The sequence below is a fragment of the Heloderma suspectum genome, chromosome W, assembly GCF_057233095.1.
Source record: "Heloderma suspectum isolate Gila_16-S chromosome W, 16-S_ref, whole genome shotgun sequence".
NCBI lineage: Eukaryota > Metazoa > Chordata > Lepidosauria > Squamata > Helodermatidae > Heloderma > Heloderma suspectum.
The window spans coordinates 12,600,001-12,620,000 of NC_139475.1; positions in this window are offsets into that span (position 1 = coordinate 12,600,001).

Below are 20,000 nucleotides of genomic sequence, written 5' to 3' on the forward strand. Positions count from 1 at the left end.
TAGGGTTAGGGTTAGGGTTAGGGTTAGGGTTAGGTTTAGGGTTAGGGTTAGGGTTAGGGTTCGGGCTAGGGCTAGGGTTAGGGCTAGGGCTAGGGCTACGGATAGGGCTAGGGTAAGGTCTAGGGTTAGGGCTAGGGCTGGGGTTGGGGTTGAGGTTAGGGTTAGGGTTACGGTTGGGGTTGTGGTTGGTGTCGTGTTGTGGTTGGGGTTGGGGTTAGGGTTTGAGTTTGGGTTCGGGTTCCGGATAGGGTTAGAATTAGTGTTAGGGTTAGGGTTAGGGCTAGGGCTAGGGTTAGGGGTAGGCTTAGGTTTAGGGATACGGTTTGGATTAGGGTTAGGGTTAGGGCTAGGGTTTGGGTTAGGGTTAGGGTTAGGATTAGGGCTAGGGCTAGTGTTAGCGCTAGGGCTAGGGCTAGGGTAACGGTTAGGGCTAGGGTTAGAGCTAGAGCTAGGGCTAGGGTTAGGGTTCAGGTTCAGGTTCAGTTTAGGGTTACAGTTTGGGTTAGGGGCAGGGGTAGGGGTAGGGGTATGGTTACAGCTAGGCCTAGGGTTAGGGCTAGGGCTAGGGTTAGGTTTAGGGTTAGCGTTAGAGTTAGGATTAGCGCTAGGGTTAGGGTTATGGTTAGGGTTAGGGTTAGGTTCAGGTTCAGGGCTCGGGTTAGTGTTTGGTTTAGGGTTACGGTTCTGGTTAGGGTTTGGGTTAGGGTTAGGGTTAGGATTAGGGCTAGGGCTAGTGTTAGGGCTAGGGCTAGGGCTAGGGTAACGGTTAGGACATGCGTTAGAGCTAGAGTTAGGGCTAGCGTTAGGGTTCAGGTTCAGTTTAGGGTTACAGTTTGAGTTAGGGGTAGGGGTAGGGTAGGGCTAGGGCTAGGGTTAGGGCTAGGCCTAGGGTTAGAATTAGGGCTAAGGTTAGATTTAGGGTTAGGGTTAGCGTTAGGGTTATCGCTAGGGTTACGTTTAGGGTTAGGGATAGGGTTAGGTTTAGGGCTCGGGTTAGGGTTAGGGTTACGGTTATGGTTATGGTTTGGGTTAGGGTTAGGGTTAGTGGTAGGGGTTGGGTTAGGGTTAGGGCTAGGGTCAGGGTTGGGGCTAGGGTTAGGGTTAGGTTTATTGTAAGTGAGAGGGTTAGGGCTAAGCCTAGGGTTATGCTTAGGGTTAGGGATACTGTTTGGGTTAGGGTTAGGGTTAGGGTAAGGGTTTGGGTTAGGGTTAGGGCTAGGGTGAGGTTTTGGGTTAGGGTTAGGGTTGGGGTTAGTTCTAGGGTTAGGGTTATCATTAGGGTGACGCTTTGGGCTAGGGTTAGGGTTAGGGTTAGGGTTAGGGTTCGGGCTAGGGCTAGGGTTAGGGCTAGGGCTATGGATAGGGCTAGGGTAAGGTCTAGGGTTAGGGCTAGGGCTAGGGTAAGGGTTAGGGTAGGGTTAGAACTAGAGCTAGGGCTAGGATTAGGGTTAGGGTTACAGTTAGTGAGAGGGTTAGGGCTAAGGCTAGTGTTAGGGTGAGATTTAGGTTTAGGGATACGGTTTTTTGTTAGGGTTAGGGTTATGGTTAGCGTTAGGATTAGGGTTAGGGCTAGGGTTAGGTCGAGGGTTAGGGTTAGGGTTAAGGTTAGGGTTAGGGTTAAGGTTAGAGTTAGGGTTAGGGTTAGGGTTTGTGTTAGGGTTAGGGTTAGTGTTCGGGCTAGGGCTAGGGTTACTGCTAGCGCTACAGTTAGGGCTAAGGTTAGGGCTAGGGTTAGGGCTAGGGTTAGGGCTTGGGTTAGGGTTAGGGCTAGGGCTAGGGCTAGGGCAAGGGTTAGGCAAGGGCTAGGGTTAGGGTTAGGGTTAGGGTTAGGGTTAGGGTGAGGGTTAGGGCTAGGGCTAGGGCAAGGGTTAGGGCAATGGCTATGCTTAGGGTTAGAGGTAGGTTTAGGGTTAGGGTTAGGGTTGGGGTTAGGGTGAGGGTCAGGGCTAGGGTTAGGGTGAGGGTTAGGGTTAGTGTTAGGGCTAGGGCTAGGGCAAGGGTTAGGCAAGGGCTAGGGTTAGGGTTAGGGTTGGGGTTAGGGTGAGGGTCAGGGCTAGGGTTAGGGTGAGGGTTAGGGTTAGTGTTAGGGCCAGGGTTAGCATTAGGGTCAGGGCTACGGTTAGGGTTAGGGGTAGGGGTAGGGGTAGGATTAGGGTAGGGTTAGGGTTAGAGTTAGGGCAAGGCTTAGGGCTAGACTTCAGGTTAGGTTTAGGGTAGGGTTAGGGCTAGGGCTAGGGTTAGGGTTAGGGTTAGGTTTAGGGCGAGGGCTAGGGCTAGGGTTTGTGTTAGGGTTAGGGCTAGGGCTAGGGCTAGGGTTAGTGTTAGGGTTAGGGTTAGTGTTAGGGTTAGGGTTAGGGTTAGGGTTCGGGCTAGGGCTAGGGTTAGGGCTAGGGCTACGGTTACGGCTAGGGTTAGGGTTAGGGTTAGTGTTAGGGTTAGGGTTAGGGTTAGGTTTAGGTGTAGGGTTAGGGTTAGACTTAGGGGCAGGTTTAGGGGTAGGGCTAGGGTTAGTTGTAGTGTTAGAGCTAGGGCTAGGGCTTGGGATAGGGATAGGGATAGGGATAGGGATAGGGTTAGTGTTAGTGTTAGGGCTAGGGCTAGGGTTAGGGTTAGGGTTAGGGTTAGGGTTAGGGTTAGGGTTAGGATTAGGGCTAGGGTTAGGGTTAGGGCTAGGGCTAGGGTTAGGGTTAGGGTTCGGGCTAGGATTAGGGCTAGGGTTAGGGCTAGGGCTCAGGTTAGTGTTATGTTTAGGGTTACGGTTCTGGTTAGGGTTTGGGTTAGGGTTAGGGTTAGTGGTAGGGGTTGGGTTAGGGTTAGGGTTAGTGTTCGGGCTAGGGCTAGGGCTAGGGTTACTGCTAGGGCTACGGTTAGGCCTACGGTTAGGGCTAGGGTTAGGGCTTGGGTTAGGTTTAGGGTTAGGGCTAGGGCTAGGGCTAGGGCAAGGGTTAGGGCAAGGGCTATGGTTAGGGTTAGAGTTCGGGTTAGGGTTACGGTTGGGGTTAGGGTGAGGGTCAGGACTAGGGTTAGGGTGAGGGTTAGGGTTAGTGTTAGGGCCAGGGTTAGCATTAGGGTCAGGGCTACGGTTAGGGTTACGGGTAGGGGTAGGGGTAGGATTAGGGTAGGGTTGGGGTTACGGCTATGGTTAGGGTTAGGGCTCGGACAAGGGTTAGGGCTAAGGCTAGGGCTAGTGTTAGGGTTAGGGCTATGGCTAGGGCTTCGGATAGGGCAAGGTTTAGGGTTAGGGTTAGGGTTAGGGTTAGGTATAGGGTGAGGGCTAGGGTTAGGGTGAGGGTTCTGGTTATTGTTAGGGCTAGGGTAAGCATTAGGGTTAGGGCTACGGTTATGGTTAGGGTTTATATTAGGGTTAGTGGTAGGCTTTGGGTTAGGGTAAGGTCTAGGGTTAGGGCAAGGGTTAGGGTTAATGTTAGGGCTAGGGCTAGGGTTAGGTTTGGGGTTACGGTTAGGGTTATGGTTAGGGTTAGGGTTAGAGTTAGGGCTAGGGTTGGGGTTGGGGTTAGGGTTTGAGTTTGGGTTCGGTTCGGGTTAGGGTTAGGGTTAGGGTTTGGGGTAGGTTTATGGTTTGGGTTAGGGTTAGGGTTGCGGTTGGGGTTAGGTTTAGGGCTAGGGCTAGGGCTAGGGTTAAAGCTAGGGCTAGGGCTAGGGTTAGGGTTAAGGCTATAGTTAGGGTTAGGGTTAGGGTTAGCGCTAGGGTTAGGCTTAGGGTTAGGGTTAGGGCTAGGGTTAGGTTTAGGGCTCGGGTTAGGTTTAGGGTTACGGTTCTGGTTCTGGTTAGGGTTTGGGTTAGCGTTACGGTTAGTGGTAGGTGTTGGGTTAGGGCTAGGGATAGAGTTTAGGCTAGGATTAGGGTTAGGTTACAGTTAGTGAGAGGGTTAGGGCTAAGGCTAGTGTTAGGGTTAGGCTTAGGTTTAGGGATATGGTTTGGGTTAGGGTTAGGGTTAGGGCTAGGGTTAGGGTTAGGGTTAGGGTTAGGGTTAGGGTTAGGGTTATGGTTAGGTCTAGGGTTAGGGTTATGGTTAGGGTTAGGGTTAGGGTTAGGGTTAGGGTTAGGGTTAGGGTTAGGGTTAGTGTTAGGGTTAGGGTTAGGGTTAGGGTTCGGGCTAGGGCTAGGGTTAGGGCTAGGGCTACGGTTACGGCTAGGGTTAGGGCTACGGCAAGGGTTACGGCAAGGGCTATGGTTAGGGTTATTTTTAGGGTTAGGGTTAGGGTCAGGGTTAGGGTGAGGGCTAGGGTTAGGGTGAGGGTTAGGGTTAGTGTTAGGGCTAGGGTTAGCATTAGGGTTAGGGCTACGGTTAGGGTCAGGGTTTGGGCTATGGTTATGGTTAGGTTTTGGGTTAGGGTTTGTGGTAGGCTTTGGGTTAGGGTTAGGTCTAGGGTTAGGGTTTGGGCTAAGGTTAGGGTTAGGGTTATGGCTAGGGTTAGGGTTTGGGTTAGGTTTAGGATTTGGGTTAGAGTTAGGGTTAGGGCTAGGGTTAGGTTTAGGGTTAGGGTTAGGGTTAGGGCTGGGGTTGGGGTTGAGGTTAGGGTTAGGGTTACGGTTGGGGTTGTGGTTGGTGTTGTGTTGTGGTTGGGGTTGGGGTTAGGGTTTGAGTTTGGGTTCGGGTTCCGGATAGGGTTAGAATTAGTGTTAGGGTTAGGGTTAGGGCTAGGGCTAGGGCTAGGGTTAGGGTTAGGCTTAGGTTTAGGGATACAGTTTGGATTAGGGTTAGGGTTAGGGCTAGGGTTTGGGTTAGGGTTAGGGTTAGGATTAGGGCTAGGGCTAGTGTTAGCGCTAGGGCTACGGCTAGGGTAAGGGTTAGGACACGCGTTAGAGCTAGAGTTAGGGCTAGCGTTAGGGTTCAGGTTCAGTTTAGGGTTACAGTTTGAGTTAGGGGTAGGGGTAGGGTAGGGCTAGGGCTAGGGTTAGGGCTAGGCCTAGGGTTAGAATTAGGGCTAAGGTTAGGTTTAGGCTTAGGCTTAGCGTTAGGGTTAATGCTAGGGTCACGTTTAGGGTTAGGGATAGGGTTAGGTTTAGGGCTCGGGTTAGGGTTAGGGTTACTGTTATGGTTAGGGTTTGGGTTAGGGTTAGGGTTAGTGGTAGGGGTTGGGTTAGGGTTAGGGCTAGGGTCAGGGTTTGGGCTAGGGTTAGGGTTAGGGTTATGGTAAGTGAGAGGGTTAGGGCTAAGCCTAGGGTTAGGGTCAGGGTTAGGGTTAGGGATACTGTTTGGGTTAGGCTTAGGGTTAGGGTTAGGGTTAGGGTAGGGTTAGGGTTATGGTTAGGGTTAGGGTTAGGGCTAGGGTTAGGTTTAGGGTTAGGGTTAGGGTTAGGGTTAGGGCTAGGGCTAGGGATAGGGCTAGGGTTAGGGCTACAGATCGGGCTACAGATAGGGCTACAGATAGGGCTAGGGTTAGGGCTAGGGTTAGGGCTTGGGTTAGGGTTAGGTTTAGGGTTAGGGTTAGGCTTAGGGTTAGGGTTGTGGTTATGGTTATAGTTAGGGTTAGGGTTCGGGTTAGGGCTAGGACTAGGGATAGGGATAGGGCTAGGGCTAGGGCAAGGGTTAGGTCAAGGGCTATTGTTAGGGTTAAGGTTAGGGTTGGTGTGAGGGCTATGGTTAGGGTGAGGGTGAGTGTGAGTGTCACGGCTAGGGTTACCATTAGGGTTAGGGCTGGGGTTAGGGTTAGCGTTAGAGTTAGGTTTAGGGTTAGGCTTAGGGTTAGGGTTAGGGCTAGGGCTAGGGCTACGGTTAGGGCTAGGCTTAGGGCTAGGGTTAGGGCTTGGTGAGGGTTAGGGTTAGGGTTGGGGTTAGGGTGAGGCCTAGGTTTAGGGTGAGGGTTAGTTTTAGGGTTAGGGTTAGGGCTAGGGTTATCATTAGGATTAGGGCTAGGGTTAGGGTTAGGTTTATGATTATAGTTAGGGTTTTGGTTAGGTTTAGTGGTAGGCTTTGGGTTAGGGTTAGGGCTAGGGTTTGGGTTAGGGTTTGGGTTAGGGTTAGGGTTAGGGTGAGGATTAAGGCTATGGCTAGGGTTAGGGTTAATGTTAGGGTAGGGCTAGGGTTAGGTTTGGGGTTACGGTTAGGGTTACGGTTAGGGTTAGGGTTAGGGTTAGAGTTAGGGCTAGGGTTGTGGTTGAGGTTAGGGTTAGGGTTAGGGTTACGGTTGTGGTTGCGGTTGGTGTTGTGTTGTGGTTGGGGTTGGGGTTAGGGTTTGAGTTCGGGTTCGGTTCGGGTTAGGGTTAGGGTTAGGGTTGGGGTTGGGGTTAGGTTTAGGGCTAGGGCTAGGGCTAGGGCTAGGGCTAGGGTTAAAGCTAGGGCTAGGGCTAGGGTTAGGGTTAGCGTTAGGGTTAGCGCTAGGGCTAGTGTTAGGGTTAGGGGTAGGGTTAGGGTTAGGGTTAGCGCTAGGGCTAGGGTTAGGGTTAGGGGTAGGGGTAGGGTTAGGGTTAGGGTTAGGGTTAGGGCTAGGGTTAGGTTTAGGGTTAAGGTTCGGGCTAGGGCTAGGGATAGGGCTAGGGCTAGGGCTAGGGCTAGGGTTAGGGTTAGGGTTACGGTTAGGGCTAGGGTTCGGGTTAGGGCTAGGGTTCGGGTTAGGGTTAGGGTTAAGGTTAGGATTAGGGCTAGGGCTAGTCTTAGGGCTAGGGCTAGGGCTGGGTAACTGTTAGGACATGCGTTAGAGCTAGAGTTAGGGCTAGCGTTAGGGTTCAGGTTCAGTTTAGGGTTACAGTTTGAGTTAGGGGTAGGGGTAGGGTAGGGCTAGGGCTAGGGTTAGGGCTAGGCCTAGGGTTAGAATTAGGGCTAAGGTTAGGTTTAGGGTTAGGGTTAGCGTTAGGGTTAGCGCTAGGGTTACGTTTAGGGTTAGGGATAGGGTTAGGTTTAGGGCTCGGGTTAGGGTTAGGGTTACGGTTATGGTTAGGGTTTGGGTTAGGGTTAGGGTTAGTGGTAGGGGTTGGGTTAGGGTTAGGGCTAGGGTCAGGGTTGGGGCTAGGGTTAGGGTTAGGGTTATTGTAAGTGAGAGGGTTAGGGCTAAGCCTAGGGTTATGGTTAGGGTTAGGGATACTGTTTGGGTTAGGGTTAGGGTTAGGGTTAGGGTTAGGGTTAGGGTTAGGGCTAGGGTGAGGTTTAGGGTTAGGGTTAGGGTTAGGGTTAGGTCTAGGGTTAGGGTTATCGTTAGGGTGACGCTTTGGGCTAGGGTTAGGGTTAGGGTTAAGGTTTAGGGTTCGGGTTAGGTATAGGGTGAGGGCTAGGGTTAGGGTGAGGGTTCTGGTTAGTGTTAGGGCTAGGGTTAGCATTAGGGTTAGGTCTACGGTTATCGTTAGGGTTTGTGTTAGGGTTAGTGGTAGGCTTTGAGTTAGGGTAAGGTCTAGGGTTAGGGCTAGGGCTAGGGTCAGGGTTAGGGCTAGGTTTAGAACTAGAGCTAGGGCTAGGGTTAGGGTTAGGGTTCAGTTTTAGTTTAGGGTTACAGTTTGGTTTAGGGGTAGGGGTAGGGGTAGGGTTAGGTCTAGGCCTAGGGTTTGGGTTAAGGCTATAGTTAGGTTTAGGGTTAGGGTTAGGGTTAGCGCTAGGGTTAGGCTTAGGGTTAGGGTTAGGGCTAGGGTTAGGTTTAGGGCTCGGGTTAGGGTTAGGGTTACGGTTCTGGTTCTGGTTAGGGTTTGGGTTATCGTTAGGGTTAGTGGTAGGTGTTGGGTTAGGGTTAGGGCTAGGGATAGAGTTTAGGCTAGGATTAGGGTTAGGGTTACAGTTAGTGAGAGGGTTAGGACTAAGGCTAGTGTTAGGGTGAGAGTTAGGTTTAGGTATATGGTTTTTTGTTAGGGTTAGGGTTATGGTTAGCGTTAGGATTAGGGTTAGGGCTAGGGTTAGGTCGAGGGTTAGGGTTAGGGTTAGGGTTAGGGTTAGGGTTAGGGTTAAGGTTAGAGTTAGGGTTAGGGTTAGGGTTAGGGTTTGGGTTAGGGTTAGTGTTCAGGGTAGGGCTAGGGTTACTGCTAGGGCTACGGTAAGGGCTAGGGTTAGGGCTAGGGGTAGGGCTTGGGTTAGGGTTAGGGTTAGGGCTAGGGCTAGGGCAAGGGTTAGGGAAGGGCTATGGTTAGGGTTAGGGTTAGGGTTAGGGTTAGGGTTAGGGTGAGGGTTAGGGCTCGGGCTAGGGCTAGGGCTAGGGCAAGGGTTAGGGCAAGGGCTATGGTTAGGGTTAGAGATCGGGTTAGGGTTACGGTTGGGGTTAGGGTGAGGGTCAGGACTAGGGTTAGGGTGAGGGTTAGGGTTAGTGTTAGGGCCAGGGTTAGCATTAGGGTCAGGGCTACGGTTAGGGTTATGGGAAGGGGTAGGGGTAGGATTAGGGTAGGGTTAGGGTTACGGCTATGGTAGGGTTAGGGCTCGGACAAGGGTTAGGGCTAAGGCTAGGGCTAGTGTTAGGGTTAGGGCTATGGCTAGGGCTTGGGCTAGGGCAAGGGTTAGGGTTAGGGTTAGGTATAGGGTGAGGGCTAGGGTTAGGGTGAGGGTTTGTATTAGGGTTAGTGGTAGGCTTTGGGTTAGGGTAAGGTCTAGGGTTAGGGCTAGGGCTAGGGTTAGGTTTAGGGCTAGGTTTAGAACTAGAGCTAGGGCTAGGGTTAGGGTTAGGGTTCAGTTTCAGTTTAGGGTTACAGTTTGGTTTAGGGGTAGGGGTAGGGGTAGGGTTAGGTCTAGGCCTAGGGTTAGGGTTAAGGCTATAGTTACGTTTAGGGTTAGGGTTAGGGTTAGCGCTAGGGTTAGGCTTAGGGTTAGGGTTAGGGCTAGGGTTAGGGCTAGGGTTAGGTTTAGGGCTCGGGTTAGGTTTAGGGTTACGGTTCTGGTTCTGGTTAGGGTTTGGGTTAGCGTTACGGTTAGTGGTAGGTGTTGGGTTAGGGTTAGGGCTAGGGATAGAGTTTAGGCTAGGATTAGGGTTAGGTTACAGTTAGTGAGAGGGTTAGGGCTAAGGCTAGTGTGAGGGTGAGATTTAGGTTTAGGGATACGGTTTTTTGTTAGGGTTAGGGTTATGGTTAGCGTTAGGATTAGGGTTAGGGCTAGGGTTAGGTCGAGGGTTAGGGTTAGGGTTAAGGTTAGGGTTAGGGTTAAGGTTAGAGTTAGGGTTAGGGTTAGGGTTTGTGTTAGGGTTAGGGTTAGTGTTCGGGCTAGGGCTAGGGTTACTGCTAGGGCTACAGTTAGGGCTAAGGTTAGGGCTAGGGTTAGGGCTAGGGTTAGGGCTTGGGTTAGGGTTAGGGCTAGGGCTAGGGCTAGGGCAAGGGTTAGGCAAGGGCTATGGTTAGGTTTAGGGTTAGGGTTAGGGTTAGGGTTAGGGTTAGGGTTAGGGTTAGGGCTAGGGCTAGGGCAAGGGTTAGGGCAAGGGCTATGCTTAGGGTTAGAGTTAGGGTTAGGGTTAGGGTTAGGGTTGGGGTTAGGGTGAGGGTCAGGGCTAGGGTTAGGGTGAGGGTTAGGGTTAGTGTTAGGGCCAGGGTTAGCATTAGGGTCAGGGCTACGGTTAGGGGTAGGGGTAGGGGTAGGGGTAGGATTAGGGTAGGGTTAGGGTTACGGCTATGGTTAGGGTTAGGGTTAGGGTTAGAGTTAGGGCAAGGGTTAGGGCTAGAGTTCAGGTTAGGTTTAGGGTAGGGTTAGGGCTAGGGCTAGGGTTAGGGTTAGGGTTAGGTTTAGGGCGAGGGCTAGGGCTAGGGTTTGTGTTAGGGTTAGGGCTAGGGCTAGGGCTAGGGCTAGGGTTAGTGTTAGGGTTAGTGTTACGGTTAGGTTTAGGTGTAGGGTTAGGGTTAGACTTAGGGGCAGGTTTAGGGGTAGGGCTAGGGTTAGTTGTAGTGTTAGAGCTAGGGCTAGGGCTTGGGATAGGGATAGGGATAGGGATAGGGATAGGGATAGGGTTAGTGTTAGTGTTAGTGTTAGTGTTAGTGTTAGGGCTAGGGCTAGGGTTAGGGTTAGGGTTAGGGTTAGGGTTAGGGTTAGGGTTAGGGCTAGGGTTAGGTTTAGGGCTAGGGCTAGGGTTAGGGTTAGGGTTCGGGCTAGGATTAGGGCTAGGGTTAGGGCTAGGGCTAGGGCTAGGTAACGGTTAGGGCTAGGGTTAGAGCTAGAGCTAGGACTAGGGTTAGGGTTCAGGTTCAGGTTCAGTTTAGGGTTACAGTTTGGGTTAGGGGCAGGGGTAGGGGTAGGGGTATGGTTACGGCTAGGCCTAGGGTTAGGGTTAGGGCTAGGGTTAGGTTTAGGGTTAGCGTTAGAGTTAGGATTAGCGCTAGGGTTAGGGTTATGGTTAGGGTTAGGGCTAGGTTCAGGTTTAGGGCTCGGGTTAGTGTTATGTTTAGGGTTACGGTTCTGGTTAGGGTTTGGGTTAGGGTTAGGGTTAGTGGTAGGGGTTGGGTTAGGGCTAGGGTTAGGGTTTGGGCTAGGATTAGGGTTAGGGTTACAGTTAGTGAGGGGGTTAGGGCTAAGACTAGGGTTAGGGTGAGATTTAGGTTTAGGGATATGTTTTTTTGTTAGGGTTAGGGTTATGGTTAGCGGTAGGATTAGGGTTAGGTCGAGGGTTAGGGTTAGGGTTAGGGTTAGGGTTATGGTTAGGTTTAGGGTTAAGGTTAGAGTTAGGGTTAGGGTTAGGGTTTGGGTTAGGGTTAGGGTTAGTGTTCGTGCTAGGGCTAGGGCTAGGGTTACTGCTAGGGCTACGGTTAGGCCTAGGGTTAGGGCTAGGGTTAGGGCTTGGGTTAGGTTTAGGGTTAGGGCTAGGGCTAGGGCTAGGGCAAGGGTTAGGGCAAGGGCTATGGTTAGGGTTAGGGTTAGGGTTAGGGTTAGGGTTAGGGTGGGGGTTAGGGCTAGGGCTAGGGCTAGGGCTAGGGCTAGGGCTAGGGCTAGGGCAAGGGTTAGGGCAAGGGCTATGGTTAGGGTTAGAGTTCGGGTTAGGGTTACGGTTGGGGTTAGGGTGAGGGTCAGGACTAGGGTTAGGGTGAGGGTTAGGGTTAGTGTTAGGGCCAGGGTTAGCATTAGGGTCAGGGCTACAGTTAGGGTTACGGGTAGAGGTAGGGGTAGGATTAGGGTAGGGTTAGGGTTACGGCTATGGTTAGGGTTAGGGCTCGGACAAGGGTTAGGGCTAAGGCTAGGGCTAGTGTTAGGGTTAGAGGTATGGCTAGGGCTTCGGCTAGGGCAAGGGTTAGGGTTAGGGTTAGGGTTAGGGTTAGGTATAGGGTGAGGGCTAGGGTTAGGGTGAGGGTTCTGGTTAGTGTTAGGGCTAGGGTAAGCATTAGGGTTAGGGCTACGGTTATGGTTAGGGTTTGTATTAGGGTTAGTGGTAGGCTTTGGGTTAGGGTAAGGTTTAGGGTTAGGGCTAGGGTTAGGGTTAATGTTAGGGCTAGGGCTAGGGTTAGGTTTGGGGTTACGGTTAGGGTTACGGTTACGGTTAGGGTTAGGGTTAGGGTTAGGGTTAGAGTTAGGGCTAGGGTTGGGGTTGGGGTTAGGGTTTGAGTTCGGGTTCGGTTCGGGTTAGGGTTAGGGTTAGGGTTTGGGGTAGATTTATGGTTTGGGTTAGGGTTAGGGTTGCGGTTGGGGTTAGGTTTAGGGCTAGGGCTAGGGCTCGGGCTAAGGTTAAAGCTAGGGCTAGGGCTAGGGTTAGGGTTAGCGTTAGGGTTAGCACTAGGGCTAGGGTTAGGGGTAGGGGTAGGGTTAGGATTAGGGTTAGCGCGAGGGCTGGGGTTAGGGTTAGGGGTAGGGTTAGGGTTAGGGTTAGGGTTAGGGCTAGGGTTAGGTTTAGGGCTAGCGATAGGTTTAGGGATAGGGTCTGGGCTAGGGTTAGATTTAGGGTTAAGGCTCGGGATAGGGCTAGGGATAGGGATAGGGCTAGGTCTAAGGCTAGGGTTAGGGTTAGGGCTAGGGTTCGGGTTAGGGCTAGAGTTCGGGTTAGGGTTAGGGTGGTGTTAGGGCTACGGCTAGGGTTAGGGCTTGGGTTTGGGTTAGGGTTAGGGTTAGGGTTAGGGCTAGGGCTAGGGCTAGGACTAGGGATAGGGATAGGGATAGGGATAGGGATAGGGATCAGGATAGGGATAGGGAGAGGGATAGGGATAGGACTAGGGAAAGGGATAGGGATAGGGCTAGGGCTAGGGCAAGGGTTAGGTCAAGGGCTATTGTTACGGTTAGGGTTAGGGTCAGTGTGAGGGCTATGGTTAGGGTGAGGGTGACGGTGAGGGTTACGGCTAGGGTTAGCATTAGGGTTAGGGCTGGCGTTAGCGTTAGAGTTAGGTTTAGGTTAAGGGTTAGGGTTAGGGTTAGGGTTAGGGTTAGGGCTAGGGCTAGGGCTACGGTTAGGGCTAGCGTTATGGCTAGGGTTAGGGTTCGGTGAGGTTTACGGTTAGGAGTAGAGTTAGGGTTAGGGTGAGGGCTAGGTTTAGGGTGAGTGTTAGTTTTAGGGTTTGGGTTAGGGCTAGGGTTATCATTAGGGTTAGGGCTAGGGTTAGGGTTAGGTTTATGATTATGGTTAGGGTTTTGGTTAGGTTTAGTGGTAGGCTTTGGGTTAGGGTTAGGACTAGGGTTTGGGTTAGGGTTTGGGTTAGGGTTAGGGTTAGGATTAGGGCTAGGGCTAGTCTTAGGGCTAGGGCTAGGGCTAGGGTAACGGTTAGGACATGCGTTAGAGCTAGAGTTAGGGCTAGCGTTAGGGTTCAGGTTCAGTTTAGGGTTACAGTTTGAGTTAGGGGTAGGGGTAGGGTAGGGCTAGGGCTAGGGTTAGGGCTAGGCCTAGGGTTAGAATTAGGGCTAAGGTTAGGTTTAGGGTTAGGGTTAGCGTTAGGGTTAGCGCTAGGGTTACGTTTAGGGTTAGGGATAGGGTTAGGTTTAGGGCTCGGGTTAGGGTTAGGGTTACGGTTATGGTTAGGGTTTGGGTTAGGGTTAGGGTTAGTGGTAGGGGTTGGGTTAGGGTTAGGGCTAGGGTCAGGGTTGGGGCTAGGGTTAGGGTTAGGGTTATTGTAAGTGAGAGGGTTAGGGCTAAGCCTAGGGTTATGCTTAGGGTTAGGGATACTGTTTGGGTTAGGGTTAGGGTTAGGGTAAGGGTTTGGGTTAGGGTTAGGGCTAGGGTGAGGTTTAGGGTTAGGGTTAGGGTTAGGGTTAGTTCTAGGGTTAGGGTTATCGTTAGGGTGACGCTTTGGGCTAGGGTTAGTGTTAAGGTTAGGGTTAGGGTTCGGGCTAGGGCTAGGGTTAGGGCTAGGGCTAGGGCTACGGATAGGGCTAGGGTAAGGTCTAGGGTTAGGGCTAGGGCTAGGGTAAGGGTTAGGGCTAGGGTTAGAACTAGAGCTAGGGCTAGGATTAGGGTTAGGGTTACAGTTAGTGAGAGGGTTAGGGCTAAGGCTAGTGTTAGGGATAGATTTAGGTTTAGGGATATGGTTTTTTGTTAGGGTTAGGGTTATGGTTAGCGTTAGGATTAGGGTTAGGGCTTGGGTTAGGTCGACGGTTAGGGTTAGGGTTAGGGTTAGGGTTAGGGTTAGGGTTAGGGTTAGTGTTCGGGCTAGGGCTAGGGTTACTGCTAGGGCTACGGTTAGGGCTAGGGTTAGGGCTAGGGTTAGGGCTTGGGTTAGGGTTAGGGTTCGGGCTAGGGCTAGGGCTAGGGCAAGGGTTAGGGCAAGGGCTATGGTTAGTGTTAGGGTTAGGTTTAGGGTTAGGTTTAGGGTGAGGGTTAGGGCTAGGGCTAGGGCTAGGGCAAGGGTTAGGGCAAGGACTATGATTAGGGTTAGAGTTCGGGTTAGGGTTACGGTTGGGGTTAGGGTGAGGGTCAGGACTAGGGTTAGGGTGAGGGTTAGGGTTAGTGTTAGGGCCAGGGTTAGCATTAGGGTCAGGGCTACGGTTAGGGTTAGGGGTAGGGGTAGGGGTACGAGTAGGGTAGGGTTAGGGTTACGGCTATGGTTAGGGTTTGTATTAGGGTTAGTGGTAGGCTTTGGGTTAGGGTAAGGTCTAGGGTTAGGGCTAGGGCTAGGGTAAGGGTTAGGGCTAGGTTTAGAACTAGAGCTAGGGCTAAGGTTAGTGTTAGGGTTCAGTTTCAGTTTAGGGTTACAGTTTGGTTTAGGGGTAGGGGTAGGGGTAGGGTTAGGTCTAGGCCTAGGGTTAGGGTTAAGGCTATAGTTAGGTTTAGGGTTAGGGTTAGCGCTAGGGTTAGGCTTAGGGTTAGGGTTAGGGCTAGGGTTAGGTTTAGGGCTCGGGTTAGGTCTAGGGTTACGGTTCTGGTTCTGGTTAGGGTTTGGGTTAGCGTTACGGTTAGTGGTAGGTGTTGGGTTAGGGTTAGGGCTAGGGATAGAGTTTAGGCTAGGATTAGGGTTAGGTTACAGTTAGTGAGAGGGTTAGGGCTAAGGCTAGTGTTAGGGTGAGATTTAGGTTTAGGGATACGGTTTTTTGTTAGGGTTAGGGTTATGGTTAGCGTTAGGATTAGGGTTAGGGCTAGGGTTAGGTCGAGGGTTAGGGTTAGGGTTAAGGTTAGGGTTAGGGTTAAGGTTAGAGTTAGGGTTAGGGTTAGGGTTTGTGTTAGGGTTAGGGTTAGTGTTCGGGCTAGGGCTAGGGTTACTGCTAGGTCTACAGTTAGGGCTAAGGTTAGGGCTAGGGTTAGGGCTAGGGTTAGGGCTTGGGTTAGGGTTAGGGCTAGGGCTAGGGCTAGGGCAAGGGTTAGGCAAGGGCTATGGTTAGGGTTAGGGTTAGGGTTAGGGTTAGGGTTAGGGTGAGGGCTAGGGCTAGGGCTAGGGCTAGGGCAAGGGTTAGGGCAAGGGCTATGCTTAGGGTTAGAGTTAGGGTTAGGGTTGGGGTTAGGGTTGGGGTTAGGGTGAGGGTCAGGGCTAGGGTTAGGGTGAGGGTTAGGGTTAGTGTTAGGGCCAGGGTTAGCATTAGGGTCAGGGCTACGGTTAGGGGTAGGGGTAGGGGTAGGGGTAGGATTAGGGTAGGGTTAGGGTTACGGCTATGGTTAGGGTTAGGGTTAGGGTTAGGGTTAGGGTTAGAGTTAGGGCAAGGGTTAGGGCTAGAGTTCAGGTTAGGTTTAGGGTAGGGTTAGGGCTAGGGCTAGGGTTAGGGTTAGGGTTAGGGTTAGGTTTAGGGCGAGGGCTAGGGCTAGGGTTTGTGTTAGGGTTAGGGCTAGGGCTAGGGCTAGGGCTAGGGTTAGTGTTAGGGTTAGTGTTAGGGTTAGGGTTAGGTTTAGGGGTAGGGCTAGGGTTAGTTGTAGTGTTAGAGCTAGGGCTAGGGCTTGGGAAAGGTATAGGGATAGGGATAGGGATAGGGATAGGGATAGGGATAGGGTTAGGGTTAGGGTTCGGGCTAGGATTAGGGTTAGGGTTCGGGCTAGGATTAGGGCTAGGGTTAGGGCTAGGGCTAGGGCTAGGTAATGGTTAGGGCTAGGGTTAGAGCTAGAGCTAGGGCTAGGGTTAGGGTTCAGGTTCAGGTTCAGTTTAGGGTTACAGTTTGGGTTAGGGGCAGGGGTATGGGTAGGGGTATGGTTACGGCTAGGCCTAGGGTTAGGGTTAGGGCTAGGGTTAGGTTTAGGGTTAGCGTTAGAGTTAGGATTAGCGCTAGGGTTAGGGTTATGGTTAGGGTTAGGGCTAGGTTCAGGTTTAGGGCTCGGTTTAGTGTTAGGTTTAGGGTTACGGTTCTGGTTAGGGTTTGGGTTAGGGTTAGGGTTAGTGGTAGGGGTTGGGTTAGGGCTAGGGTTAGGGTTTGGGCCAGGATTAGGGTTAGGGTTACAGTTAGTGAGAGGGTTAGGGCTAAGGCTAGGGTTAGGGTGAGATTTAGGTTTAGGGATATGTTTTTTTGTTAGGGTTAGGGTTATGGTTAGCGTTACGATTAGGGTTAGGGCTAGGGTTAGGTCGAGGGTTAGGGTTAGGGTTAGGGTTAGGGTTAGGGTTAGGGTTAGGGTTAACGTTAGAGTTAGGGTTAGGGTTAGGGTTTGGGTTAGGGTTAGGGTTAGTGTTCGGGCTAGGGCTAGGGCTAGGGTTACTGCTAGGGCTACGGTTAGGCCTAGGGTTAGGGCTAGGGTTAGGGCTTGGGTTAGGGTTAGGGTTAGGGCTAGGGCTAGGGCTAGGGCAAGGGTTAGGGCAAGGGCTATGGTTAGGGTTAGGGTTAGGGTTAGGGTGAGGGTTAGGGCTAGGGCTAGGGCTAGGGCTAGGGCAAGGGTTAGGGCAAGGGCTATGGTTAGGGTTAGAGTTCGGGTTAGGGTTACGGTTGGGGTTAGGGTGAGGGTCAGGACTAGGGTTAGGGTGAGGGTTAGGGTTAGTGTTAGGGCCAGGGTTAGCATTAGGGTCAGGGCTACGGTTAGGGTTACGGGTAGGGGTAGGGGTAGGATTAGGGTAGGGTTAGGGTTACGGCTATGGTTAGGGTTAGGGCTCGGACAAGGGTTAGGGGTAAGGCTAGGGCTAGTGTTAGGGTTAGGGCTATGGCTAGGGCTTCGGCTAGGGCAAGGGTTAGGGTTAGGGTTAGGGTTAGGGTTAGGGTTAGGTATAGGGTGAGGGCAAGGGTTAGGGTGAGGGTTCTGGTTATTGTTAGGGCTAGAGTAAGCATTAGGGCTAGGACTACGGTTATGGTTAGGGTTTATATTAGGGTTAGTGGTAGGCTTTGGGTTAGGGTAAGGTCTAGGGTTAGGGCTAGGGTTAGGGTTAATGTTAGGGCTAGGGCTAGGGTTAGGTTTGGGGTTACGGTTAGGGTTACGGTTAGGGTTAGGGTTAGGGTTAGGGTTAGAGTTAGGGCTAGGGTTGGGGTTGGGGTTAGGGTTTGAGTTCGGGTTCGGTTCGGGTTAGGGTTAGGGTTAGGGTTTGGGGTAGGTTTATGGTTTGGGTTAGGGTTAGGGTTGCGGTTGGGGTTAGGTTTAGGGCTAGGGCTAGGGCTAGGGCTAGGGTTAGCGTTAGCGTTAGGGTTAGCGCTAGGGCTAGGGTTAGGGGTAGGGGTAGGGTTAGGGTTAGGGTTAGCGCTAGGTCTGGGGTTAGGGTTAGGGTTAGGGTTAGGGCTAGGGTTAGGTTTAGGGCTAGGGATAGGTTTAGGGATAGGGTCTGGGCTAGGGTTAGGTTTAGGGTTAAGGCTCGGGCTAGGGATAGGGATAGGGCTAGGGCTAGGTCTAGGGCTAGGGTTAGGGTTAGGGTTAGGGCTAGGGTTCGGGTTAGGGCTAGAGTTCGGGTTAGGGTTAGGGTGGGGTTAGGGCTACGGCTAAGGTTAGGGCTTGGGTTTGGGTTAGGGTTAGGGTTAGGGTTAGGGTTAGGGCTAGTGCTAGGACTAGGGATAGGGATAGGGATAGGGATAGGGATAGGGATATGGATAGGGATAGGACTAGGGATAGGGATAGGGATAGGTCTAGGGCAAGGGTTAGGTCAAGGGCTATTGTTACGGTTAGGGTTAGGGTCAGTGTGAGGGCTATGGTTAGGGTGAGGGTGACGGTGAGGGTTACGGCTAGGGTTAGCATTAGGTTTAGGGCTGGCGTTAGCGTTAGAGTTAGGTTTAGGTTTAGGGTTAGGGTTAGGGTTAGGGTTAGGGTTAGGGCTAGGGCTAGGGCTACGGTTAGGGCTAGCGTTATGGCTAGGGTTAGGGTTCGGTGAGGTTTAGGGTTAGGAGTAGAGTTAGGGTTAGGGTGAGGGCTAGGTTTAGGGTGAGGGTTAGTTTTAGGGTTTGGGTTAGGGCTAGGGTTATCATTAGGGTTAGGGCTAGGGTTAGGGTTAGGGTTAGGTTTATGATTATGGTTAGGGTTTTGGTTAGGTTTAGTGGTAGGCTTTGGGTTAGGGTTAGGGCTAGGGTTTGGGTTAGGGTTTGGGTTAGGGTTAGGGTTAGGATTAGGGCTAGGGCTAGTCTTAGGGCTAGGGCTAGGGCTAGGGTAACGGTTAGGACATGCGTTAGAGCTAGAGTTAGGGCTAGCGTTAGGGTTCAGGTTCAGTTTAGGGTTACAGTTTGAGTTAGGGGTAGGGGTAGGGTAGGGCTAGGGCTAGGGTTAGGGCTAGGCCTAGGGTTAGAATTAGGGCTAAGGTTAGGTTTAGGGTTAGGGTTAGCGTTAGGGTTAGTGCTAGGGTTACGTTTACGGTTAGGGATAGGGTTAGGTTTAGGGCTCGGGTTAGGGTTAGGGTTACGGTTATGGTTAGGGTTTGGGTTAGGGTTAGGGTTAGTGGTAGGGGTTGGGTTAGGGTTAGGGCTAGGGTCAGGGTTGGGGCTAGGGTTAGGGTTAGGGTTATTGTAAGTGAGAGGGTTAGGGCTAAGCCTAGGGTTATGCTTAGGGTTAGGGATACTGTTTGGGTTAGGGTTAGGGTTAGGGTAAGGGTTTGGGTTAGGGTTAGGGCTAGGGTGAGGTTTAGGGTTAGGGTTAGGGTTAGTTCTAGTGTTAGGGTTATCGTTAGGGTGACGCTTTGGGCTAGGGTTAGGGTTAGGGTTAGGTTTAGGGTTAGGGTTAGGGTTAGGGTTCGGGCTAGGGCTAGGGTTAGGGCTAGGGCTAGGGCTACGGATAGGGCTAGGGTAAGGTCTAGGGTTAGGGCTAGGGCTAGGGTAAGGGTTAGGGCTAGGGTTAGAACTAGAGCTAGGGCTAGGATTAGGGTTAGGGTTACAGTTAGTGAGAGGGTTAGGGCTAAGGCTAGTGTTAGGGTGAGATTTAGGTTTAGGGATATGGTTTTTTGTTAGGGTTAGGGTTATGGTTAGCATTAGGATTAGGGTTAGGGCGAGGGTTAGGTCGAGGGTTAGGGTTAGGGCTAGGGTTAGGGTTAGGGTTAGGGTTAGGGTTAGGGTTAGGGTTAAGGTTAGGGTTAGGGTTAGGGTTAGGGTTAGTGTTAGGGTTAGGGTTAGGGCTGGGGTTGGGGTTGAGGTTAGGGTTAGGGTTACGGTTGGGGTTGTGGTTGGTGTCGTGTTGTGGTTGGGGTTGGGGTTAGGGTTTGAGTTTGGGTTCGGGTTCCGGATAGGGTTAGAATTAGTGTTAGGGTTAGGGTTAGGGCTAGGGCTATGGTTAGGGGTAGGCTTAGGTTTAGGGATACGGTTTGGATTAGGGTTAGGGTTAGGGCTAGGGTTTGGGTTAGGGTTAGGGTTAGGATTAGGGCTAGGGCTAGTGTTAGCGCTAGGGCTAGGGTAACGGTTAGGACATGCGTTAGAGCTAGAGTTAGGGCTAGCGTTAGGGTTCAGGTTCAGTTTAGGGTTACAGTTTGAGTTAGGGGTAGGGGTAGGGTAGGGCTAGGGCTAGGGTTAGGGCTAGGCCTAGGGTTAGAATTAGGGCTAAGGTTAGGTTTAGGCTTAGGCTTAGCGTTAGGGTTAATGCTAGGGTTACGTTTAGGGTTAGTGATAGGGTTAGGTTTAGGGCTTGGGTTAGGGTTAGGGTTACTGTTACGGTTAGTGTTTGGGTTAGGGTTAGGGTTAGTGGTAGGGGTTGGGTTAGGGTTAGGGCTAGGGTCAGGGTTTGGGCTAGGGTTAGGGTTAGGGTTATGGTAAGTGAGAGGGCTAGGGCTAAGCCTAGGGTAAGGGTCAGGGTTAGGGTTAGGGATACTGTTTAGGGCTCGGGTTAGGGTTAGGGTTACGGTTATGGTTAGGGTTTGGGTTAGGGTTAGGGTTAGTGGTAGGGGTTGGGTTAGGGTTAGGGCTAGGGTCAGGGTTAGGGTTAGGGTTAGGGTTAGGGTTAAGGTTAGGGTTAGGGTTAGGGTTAGGGTTAGTGTTAGGGTTAGGGTTAGGGCTGGGGTTGGGGTTGAGGTTAGGGTTAGGGTTACGGTTGGGGTTGTGGTTGGTGTCGTGTTGTGGTTGGGGTTGGGGTTAGGGTTTGAGTTTGGGTTCGGGTTCCGGATAGGGTTAGAATTAGTGTTAGGGTTAGGGTTAGGGCTAGGGCTAGGGTTAGGGGTAGGCTTAGGTTTAGGGATACGGTTTGGATTAGGGTTAGGGTTAGCGCTAGGGTTTGGGTTAGGGTTAGGGTTAGGATTAGGGCTAGGGCTAGTGTTAGCGCTAGGGCTAGGGCTAGGGTAACGGTTAGGGCTAGGGTTAGAGCTAGAGCTAGGGCTAGGGTTAGGGTTCAGGTTCAGGTTCAGTTTAGGGTTACAGTTTGGGTTAGGGGCAGGGGTAGGGGTA